The sequence below is a fragment of the Bos indicus x Bos taurus genome, chromosome 6 (genome assembly GCF_003369695.1).
Source record: "Bos indicus x Bos taurus breed Angus x Brahman F1 hybrid chromosome 6, Bos_hybrid_MaternalHap_v2.0, whole genome shotgun sequence".
In the NCBI taxonomy this organism is placed as follows: Eukaryota; Metazoa; Chordata; class Mammalia; order Artiodactyla; family Bovidae; genus Bos; species Bos indicus x Bos taurus.
The window spans coordinates 72,715,783-72,726,501 of record NC_040081.1 but is presented as its reverse complement, the minus strand read 5'-3'; the positions used below and the strand labels follow the sequence as shown (position 1 = coordinate 72,726,501).

Here is a 10,719-nt window from a genome sequence, read left to right as displayed (position 1 = left end):
CTAAGATTATTTTCACTAAAGGTGTTTACCAAGTCTCAGTTTCTTTATGATACCTGTGTGTGTCATTCTCCATTAAGGTGATTACCATGTAGGTGAGCATTACATAGATCTACACAACGTTTCTCCAATGTCATAGGTTCAATAACAAAATCTTGGTGATTGTAATTAATTATAATAAAGACCATTGGAGCTATTGAACACAAACTCCTACAGGCCTATACAGCCAAACAAAAGCAACTACTTTTTCTGAATTTAGTGGTAAATTCAGAGCCTTGAATGCACAAAATCAAGAAAATTTCAATAAAGGGAGATTCATCTTTTCAGATCTCTGTAGGTAATAAGAAGTCATATCTAAGATTTGCTGCATAACAAAAGCACCTTTAGTCAACCTATGTACTAGTCTAGGCAGATCTTTAGGGGAAAGTCCATGCAAAGCAGAATGCCAAAGGGTTATTTAAAGTGTATGAAAAAAATGCAGATTATAAGGAAAATCTTTTTAGTTTTGGAAATGATAAAGTCTGAGTACGAAATAACATGAGCAGCTTCTAACAGCATGACGAAATGTAAATTCTGGTTGAAATAGTTATTGTCCTTTCAAAGGGATCATCTTGGGAGACTAAACATATTCCAACCAAACTGCTTTTGTTCCCAAAATGTCATGTTTTAAAAGGGTTTCAGGGGTACTTTCTGTAATCCTCATCCTTTTAAGTTGGGCTTGATTTTTGGAAACAATCTGCAACAACAGGCAAATTCTAGGGTGCCCCATGACCTCATCCCCTCTGTGTTCGTAGAGTGATCCCCTCCCCTCAAGTGTGGGCAGGGTTTGTGACTCACTCCTAGCAATAGAATATGGTAAAGGTAGCAGTGTATACAAAACTGCATGCCCATGATTATATTACCTGAGGCCGTAACCCATCTGGTTAGTAGACACTGTCTCCTTTGCTGGCTTTGAGGAGCAAGTCATCATGTTGAAAAAGTCTGTACTGTAAGAAGCTGAAGGTGGCTTACAACTGACAGCCGGGCAGAAATTGAAGCCCCGAGTCAACATTCTGGAAGGAACTGAATGCTGCCAACCACCATGTGAACTTGGACATAAACCCTTCCCAGCCAAGCTTTCAGATGAGATCACAGCCCTGGCTAATAGTCTGCAACCTTGCAGAGGCGCCAACTATGCCATGCCCACACTCCTGACCCATGCTGCTGCTGCTGCTGCTGCTGCTGCTGCTGCTGCTAAGTCGCTTCAGTCGTGTCCAACTCTGTACAACCCCATAGACGGCAGCCCACCAGGCTCCTCTGTCCCTAGGATTCTCCAGGCAAGAACACTGGAGTGGGTTGCCATTTCCTTCTCCAATGCATGAAAGTGAAAAGTCAAAGTGAAGTCGCTCAGTCGTGTCTGACTCTTCACGACCCTGTGGACTGCAGCCCACCAGGCTCCTCCATCCATGGGATTTTCCAGGCAAGAGTACTGGAGTGGGTTGCCATTGCCCTCTCCGTCATGACCCATATAAACTGTGAAATAATAAGTGTGTGTTGTTTTAAGATGCTAAGCTTGTGACACTATTATTATACCACAGAAAATAACTAATACACAAACTTCGATTGTTCTGACCCAGGATTAGCCAATATGCTTTTTATCCCAGCTATCATTCTCAAATCTTGTCCTCTTAATTATCTTTTGTTTACCTTGCTTTCCCACCTATTCACTCCTAACAAAATCAAAAGCTCCCCTGAAAGGGAAGTACTTTCAAATCCACCTAATTCTTTACAGGTTAGATTAATAGCATATAGTATTTATAGGACATTTATTATGTTTCAGGCACTGGCCTAAGCACTATACATAAACTATTAGTCCACACAATCCTATTAGGTAGAAATTCTTATGATTCTTATGATTCTAAAAGATAGAAATGGAGTGAAATAATTTTCCTAAGGCCAGAAAGCTAGAAAACAGTAGAGTTGTGAAGCTAACTCAAGCAGTCAACTTCCAGAGCCTACACAATTAATACATATCTTATAAAAGATCTCTGCAAGCATTATCTCATTTAATCCAAACAAGGGCCCCACAGAGGAGCTATTCTAGTGACCAGATTTACAGATGAAGAAACTAGGCTCTGAGAGTTTAAGAGATAAAGTCTCTTAACTTGTTAGCGGTCAAGTGGAGGCTAAAAGAACCAAAGTTTTGTTGATGCCCTAATCCAGTGCTCTTTCTTACCACAAGAACACCAGTCAGTTGTTGCTCTGAAGTCCTGAGGCTGATTTCTTGTAAGCAGGTCTGGTAATGTGAGTACAGCAATAACCAAAAGAAAAGCTCTGAAGCTGTTTTGAATGAAGGCACCATCATCAAGACACTTAAGAATAAACACACCCAAGGGTTCTATTGTGAAGATAACACTCATCTCCAGGCAATATTTTTATGATCACAAAATTAAAATTGTATTATTTTAGAGTCATACCTCATAAACAGACACAAAACTAAGACATTAAATATAAGGCACATAACTGTGAAACTATGAAAGGAGGAGTGTTAGCCATGGACAGAGGAGCCTGGCAGGCTACAGTCCATAGGGTCTCAAAGAGTCAGACACGACTGAAGCGACTTAGCACACACACAGAGAAGATCAATATTTCTCAAAGTATGTTCCTGGGGACACTAACCCCACAAGATATTAAAAAGTGTTCTGTGGGAAAAAATATATAGGGGGATGCAGGGATAGTCAAATAAGTTTATGCTATTTGCAGCCCTTTAAGAGGCTTCCCTCGGAGAAGGCAATGGCAACCCACTCCAGTACTCTTGCCTGGAAAATCCCATGGATGGAGGGGCCTGGTAGGCTGCAGTCCATGGGGTCGATAGGAGTCAGACACGACTGGGTGACTTCACTTTCACTTTTCATTTTCATGCATTGGAGAAGGAAATGGCAACCCACTCCAGTGTTCTTGCCTGGAGAATCCCAGGGACAGAGGAGCCTGGTGGGCTGCCGTCTATGGGGTCGCACAGAGTCGGATACGAGTGAAGCGACTTAGCAGCAGCAGCAGCAAGAGGCTTCCCTGGTGGCTCAGAGGTTAAAGCATCTGCCTGCAATGCAGGAGACCCAGGTTCAATCCCTGGGTCGGGAAGGTCCCCTGGAGAAGGAAATGGTAACCCACTCCAGTATTCTTGCCTGGAGAATCCCATGGATGGAGAAGCCTTGTAGGCTACAGTCCACCAGGTCGCAAAGAGTCAGACACGACTAAGCGACTTCACTCTTCACTCACTCAAGAGGCTTATGATCCACATTAGAACTTAGAGGCTCTGAGAAGTCCTGCACTAAAGAAATCTATGAACCTCTGCTGAACCCAGTAGCTTCAAAACTTTTTAACTACATAATCTTTTTTCCTGAGAACACTCATTAATGTGTGCTAGGACTCTCATTTCTACCTGGGAAATTCTGTGAATTTACTTCAAGGTTAATTTTCATTTCACAGGAGGTTAAAAATGAAGTTTGACCTATAAAGTGAGTTAGAGGTAGTTTGTTTAAATTATAAAGAACTTAGGAGGCAATTGCAAATGTCCCCAAGAGCACACATTTTCTTCGGGCTCCCAATCCATTAATTTTAGTTGCCCATTATCTGTTCATTCTTCTCAAGGTACCTTGAGTTGATGATTTTTGATGAATCTGAGAATATAAAATAACATTTACAGATAATCAACCCATTTCCAGAACACAACTTCTGGGTATAACCATTTATTCTACCAGTTTGCTTCAAGTAATCCCACATTTGCCACAAAGGAAGACAAAAAGGTAAATACATTACATTTCTATTACAGGAGGAGTCTGTGAAGTTTCCCCCATGCCATTTCCTTATTTCAGCTAAAATAACTATGTTCAAAGGGCATATTAATCCTATTGACCTTTTCAAAACTCCTGAGCGAGATCTCACCTTTTTTATTTTTCTTTTTCTCCATATTAAAGTGCTTGATAGAATTCCCTCACCCAAGTCATTTTCATAGTCTGTAAAGTGGAGACAATAACTTGGAGGCTTAATGATACACATCAGTTTTCTTTCTCAAGTCACTGCCCACACAGACAAGTGATTAGTATCAGATAAAACAAGGATGCCTTCAGGAAAATTGCGGGTGCTGCTTTAGAACCGTTCTTTAGCTCTATGAGTCATTCTAGCTTTGGTCTCAACTTTAGGTAAATTGTTTAACTTTCTTAGGCTTTGTGTTTTAACCCTCTGTTTTCTCATCTATAAAATGGACTTATAATAGCTCCCAGAGTTGTTGAGAGGAGTAAATGCGATAGAGTATAGGAAATACCAATCAGTTCATCTATTCAAAGAAGTATTCTTATGCCTGACACTCTGCTTTTAGGGATGCTCTACTGCCAGGGTCCAGCCCCGGTGGATCCAGGGAATTCGAAGCGGGGACGGCATCGGCGAGGATCAGGAAACAATTGTCTAATTAAACGTTAATTAAGGATATAAAGAGTGGTTAAATAAGGATAGCTCAGTGAGAAAATTTAGTGGAGAAAAGAGGCTGAATAACTTGGCTTACGTGGAAAGCTAATAAAATTCCAAAATAAGGAATTTGCATCACCTACGTGGGCCTCAGGCATCCTCCCGTTCTCCCGAAGGAGAGGAGACACTAAGGCCTCCCCAGTCAGATCTTAGAAGCCCAGGCAAAATTAGTAGGATTGACGAGCCTCCGCGCCCCAGATAGAAATTCAGCCAGAAGGTGAGAGAAAGAACAACATGGGGAGACCAAGTTTCAGTGAACAAAAGCCCGCACTTTATTTTCCAAAGTAGTTTTTATACCTTAAGTTGTGCATAGGGGATAATGGGGGAAGGGGTAGAGTCAGAAGTAAGCCAGGCTTTCTTCCTGCAAACTTATCATATGCAAAAGTTTAGGTGATTTACATCATCTTCTGGCCCGGAGGCCTGTTAACATTTTAAGACCCTTTCTTCAGAAAACTTATTTTTCTCTAAAGGTGATTAGTCAGGCGCCACCCTCCAAAAGCATTAGATACAGTTGCATTCCTATAGGGCAAAGATGTGGTGGGCTATAACAAGAAAAAGAATTAACTCAAGGGTCCAAGGTTACAACATTAAAGCTACTACTTACATTCCTATACACCAATTATATTAATCAACACACTGCCAGGGACACAGTAGGTAAGGGATATGGAAACTTAGCAGCAAACATTGGCCCAACAAGTGAAAAACCCTTCACCAATACAATTTCTAATCAATCTTTTAACTGCTCAAAGGAATCTGTGTTTAGACAGTTTAGAACATCTCGTGCCTCTCACGGTTGTAAACTAAAACACGCTTGTCACGCCCAGGAACTTTATTAACTGGAGCTGTAATTTAACTCTTTTTCAGAGAGAGGTGGTGGGGGACAGCCCCCCGTAAAGTCAGAGGTGTAGGTGAGAGCACAAAGCAGTAAAGTAGGCAGACTCTGGTTTGGGGGTAGATGCTCTAGAATTTCCAGGGGAACTCCTGAGGCTCGATCCCACCTTTGCGTACACCGAGCCTCCTTCCTCATGACCTTTGCCACAGGCGGAGTTCCTCACGCTGGCTCCCGGCACTCTAATGCTTATAATAAAACTCCTACGGTAGCTCCCCTTTATAAAAGGGGAAACAGGAAAAGTTAAGAATTTTGCTCACAATCACCAAGCTGATATATGGAGAACCGTGGATTTGAGCTCTTTTCTATTTGATTGGTCTTTCCATTGCACCACACTGATGCCCAACAAACTAAAGGTGCTGTGTCCCCTTAGCATGTATTTGCCAAGATGCTGAAGGGGAAAAAAACAAAACAAAACAAAACAACTTAGTCAAACCTGACCCTAGGCAAAGCTGTGATGTAATAAGCAAAATTGATCTCCTCTATCCTTGATGCCCACATCTAGGGAACAGAGTCTTCACATTGCCCCTGTAAGCCCTGGGATTTTCCCACAGTGCTTCACTAGGACTACCTACCCAGACAGTAGCCAAGCTTCCAGAGCAGTGCTCCTGTATAGCTGGTCCATCAGCTGTTTGTTAGCAGACAATGACAAAATGAGAGGTTTGTACTTGAACGAATGTGAATTATGTTGCTTTCTTCAATTAGAAAAGTCGCAATATCAAAAACCAAATCATTTTAATTAAAAAGAGTGTTTAGTGGCCCTGCAAGCTACTAATCACATTATAAACCAGGGGCAGTCCCCAGACTACTCTTTGAGTAGCAGTGTTCTAGAACATGCCCAGCTTCCTCTTCTCTCTCTTCCCTCAATAGAAGGTAACTATATATGCTCATTTCCCATAAGTTCTACTCTTCTCAATGACTAACCTAAAAAAATAATTCATGTAAAGGTTCTGGTGTTGCTTATGGTTAATGCTTGCTGTCTCTAGAGAAAATTTTTATTATTTAAAATGGATCTACTATAGACATTCCTTAACACAGAGAATCATTCAGCAGTGGGGATCTTAGGTCCCAAGCAAGGGTGTGAGAAACAAATATTAGGGAGATGCATGGTAATTCAGGTGCTACTTAAGCCACATCAAACTGGCCCACAAGTGTGTGTACAAGCAGACACGTGTGTGACCTCTGGTAGTGTGGTAAGGCATGGAGCGACTACAGTGATGTGAGGGTCAGGGAAAGAAGGTGCTTGTTCTTAAGTCAAAATATCTCCTCTGAATTTGCCAAGGACAGGCAGGATGAATTTAAACCTCACTTCTCTATCAGAGTCAGATGTGCTTTCTCCCTCCTCTTCCCTACTCTCGGTACTGAGGGAGGCTATGCATCCAGGGTGTCAAGAAGAGTGCCTGGCACATAGTAGGCACTCAATAAACATACTAGTCCCTCAGCAAACATCCACTTGACACTTATTTTGTGCCAAGCACTATTCATACAACTGAGAACGAAACACATAAAGACCCTGGTCCTCATGATGCTCACATTGAAGTGGGAGAGACATCAAATACAGGAGGAAAGAAAGTAAGGAAGAGCCTTTGAGACGCCTGAGTCAGGGCAAAAGGAGGACAGAGTATACTAAATGTGCCTAGCCTAAAATGTGTTTTTTCTCTTGCTGCTGCTGCTGCTAAGTCACTTCAGTCATGTCCAACTCTGAGTGACCCCATAGATGGCAGCCCACCAGGCTCCCCCATCCCTGGGATTCTCCAGGCAAGAATACTGGAGTGGGTTGCCATTTCCTTCTCCAATGCATGAAAGTGAAATTGAAGTCGCTCAGTCATGTCCAACTCTTCCCGACCCCATGAACTGCAGCCTACCAGGCTCCTCCGTCTATGGGATTTTCCAGGCAAGAGTACTGGAGTCGGGTGCCATTGCCTTCTCCAATTTTTTCTCTTGACCATATTCAAATGTTATGGTACCATGATACTTTCACAGCAGGCCTGAGTTTGGATATTTAAATTACTCCAAGAGACAGTTGGACTGTGTTTAAGGAAAAATTTTCTTTCTGGGATAGATTATCAAGGAAAGGTACAAATTCCATTCCCTGAGTTCTCAAGACAAAAATAACCTTCAAAATGAGTGTTCTGAATCCAACCCTTACTAGGAACCATTTGTAGAAGAAAGAATACTGGACAATAAAACTGAGTCCCTGCTGTGCCATTTAGAAGCTGGGTGAGTTTGACCAAGTCACCCCACCTCTATAATCCTCACTGTCTTCATCTGTGGAAAGAGAAGGGAACATTCGATGACCTCTGGGTTGTCTTTCAACCTTGCGATATCAGTGACACTAAATTCTTTAAGTCTCTTCAAGTTCGCTTCTTCCATATTTTCATTATCATAGGTTTTCACTGGAAAAAAATAGGCTACCTCACTTCTGAAAATGTAGTGTTATACTCAAGATCTTTTAAAAAGTATACCCCATTGCTAGGACTACAATTGTACAGAATGTAAGAGAGACAGAGAAAGAAAGAAAGAGAGAACCCTCAATAACATCATCATGTCTGTATTTGCCAGGAAGCTTTCAATGTGGCTCTTACTATCATACACGGCATTTCCCACACTGTCATCATACAAGTAAACCAATCTTTATACAGTCCATACTGCTGAAAAGCCATGTATAACCCAATTTGGGTCACTGAAAGCACATCGCAGGGCTTCCTAGGTGGTGCTCGTGGTAAAGAACCCGCCTTCCAAGGCAGGAGACACAAGAGACACAGGTTCGATCCCTGGGTTGGAAAGATCTCCTAGAGAAGGAAATGGCAACCCACTCCAGTATTCTTGCCTGGAGAGTCCCATAGACAGAGGATCCTGGCAGTGTGTTTGTGGTGGCGGTGGGGAGGAGTGTATGTTTCAGTCCATGGGGTTGCACAGAGTCAGACACGGCTGAAGCGACGGAGAGCAGACACACAAAGCACATTGCAAGTATGCTAGAAAAACTGCTATCAAAAGAAAACTATTTTATCATCTTTTGCAGTGTAAATAATCACACATGGTTCATTTTTTATGACAATCTGGGTTTGTATGAATTTAAGCTTAAAATTATAGCCAATATTTACCAAAGACCCACTCTGTGCCAGGCTTTATGCCAAAAGGTAATAGAGTATTGCATCTAATACTAAAAATATAATTTTGAAATTAGTATTATGATTATCACCGTTTTATAATGGGGGAAAATGCAGCTCAGAATAGCTAAGTAATTGATACAAACTCACATAACCAGCAGGAAGGAGAACTAGAAGGCAAAACTACATATATCAGATCCAAGAGCCTAAGTTCTTAACCATTACTCTACTGTGCCCATGAAAACTGAGGCAAGGGTTTACCTTGGGCACATGTGGAATCTTGGGTCTCACTTTATCTTGTGGCTTCTATTTTCTTAGCGCCAAAGTCCTTACACCCATTTCTCAGCTACAAAACTTCGTTTCCACATCTGGCAAATGGGAAGGAGTCTCCAGGCATAGATGCTGCTCTCAGAAACCCATGTCGGTGAGCAGAGATAAGTCATAGCAGGCTCAGAGAAGAGTGGCTAGACCACAAGAAGGCTCAAAGCTATATTATTTGGGGATAGTTGGAAGAGGTGGGCAGGATTGGAATGGAGAGGAAAAACCTCAGGGAACCATGCTATTAATTTAACATAGTCTTTTCACAGTTCAGTGGTCTCATTTGAGGAAGTCGGTTCAGCCAGAAGCAGCAGACTCTTGGAACATTCAGCCACACAGATACATCTTTAAAATATAGGAAGAAACAAAATGTGATCTGTACCACAATGCCACTTATTTAAATTAAAAATCTATTACAAAAGAACAATGCCTGATTTATAAGAAGTCACACAAACAGAAGGATACATATCCCACATATTAGAAAGCTTGCCTATGGGGAGCAAAGTGGAAGTGTGAAGGTGAAAGTCACTCAGTCATGTCCGACTCTTTGCAACCCCAAGGAATAGTCCATGAAATTCCCCAGGCCAAAATACTGGAGTGAGTGGCCTTTCCCTTCTCCAGGGGATCTTCCCAACCCAGGGATCAAACCCAGGTCTCCCACATTGCAGGCAGATTCTTTACCAGCTGAGCCACAAGGGAAGCATGGGGAGCAAAGTGGCATGTCAAAGGATAGATTTGTCCTATTTTATTTTAGTCTGAATATATGATGAAGGATGACGTGTGTTAAAAACACACACACACACACACACACACTCCAGGGATAGAGTTAATCAGCAAGTCAAACTTCAAAAGCACTATTCAAAATATGTCCAGGACCCAAACACTTCCATATCTCCCCTCATCCAAAACACTATCATCTCCAGTCTGAACTATGGCCAACAACCTCCAAATTGCTCTAAGTCCACCCCTTTCACTGTATAGTCTCTTTGCAGAGCAAATCTTCTAAAACATAAGTCAGATCATATTGGTCTCTAGCTCAACCCCCTCCAGTGACTCCCCATCTTATCTGGAGTAAAATCCAGTATCCTTACAATGACCCACAAGGCCCCACATGACCTGGCTCCCATTCCCTTTCTAACCTCACATTCCACCACTGTCCCCTTTGTATTCCCCACTCCAACCACACTGGTCTTGTTGCTACTCCATGAACACATCAAGCACACCTCTACCTCAGGACCCTGGCACTTACTCTTTCTATTGCCTGAAATGTTCTTTCCCGAGAGATACTCACATGGATTATTCAGTACTTCACTTGAAAGTCACTTGTCAGTGATGCCCTTCTTGACCATCCTAGTTAAAACTGCAAGTGCCCACCCTTGCACTATCTTCCTTTCTTACTCATCTCCTGTCATGCTCTTCATTTTATGTGCTTTTATTCACTCTCACCCTTCCACAGAAAGCAAGCTTTAAGAGTACAGGATCTCTGTCTCTTCTGTTCATTGCTATATCTTCAGAATATAAACAATATCTAGCACCTGGAGCATGGTATGCACTCCATAAATATGTTTGAAAGGATTTTTGTTCAACATAAAAAACTTCCCACATGGGAATTCTCTGATAGTTCAGTGGTTAGAACCTTGTGCTTTTACTGCCAAGGACCCAGGTTCAATCCCTGGTCAGGGAACTTACTCTCCAAGCATGCACCTGGAACAGGGGAAAAAAAAAAAAAAAACTGCCTATATATCCATTCATAGATAAAGTGAAATACCTCAGGAGATAATGAGCTCCTCATCCCTGGAGTTATTCCAGTGAGGCTTAGTGACCTTTTGGTAGAGATACAAAAGAAAGGCCTGGAAAGGGGAACAGCAACCCACTCCAGTATTCTTGCTTAGAAAATTCCACAGA

At 42.0% G+C, this 10,719-nt stretch overlaps 2 non-coding genes across 2 annotated transcripts; both read left to right on the top strand.

Annotated features, from left to right (window-relative positions):
* The first annotated feature begins 3,042 nt into the window (after positions 1 to 3,042).
* On the top strand, positions 3,043 to 3,114 carry TRNAC-GCA. The gene has a single exon. It is a non-coding gene; the product is annotated as a tRNA-Cys (tRNA).
* A 7,311-nt stretch (positions 3,115 to 10,425) lies between these two features.
* TRNAK-UUU lies at positions 10,426 to 10,498 on the top strand. The gene has a single exon. It is a non-coding gene; the product is annotated as a tRNA-Lys (tRNA).
* The last annotated feature ends 221 nt before the right edge of the window (positions 10,499 to 10,719 follow it).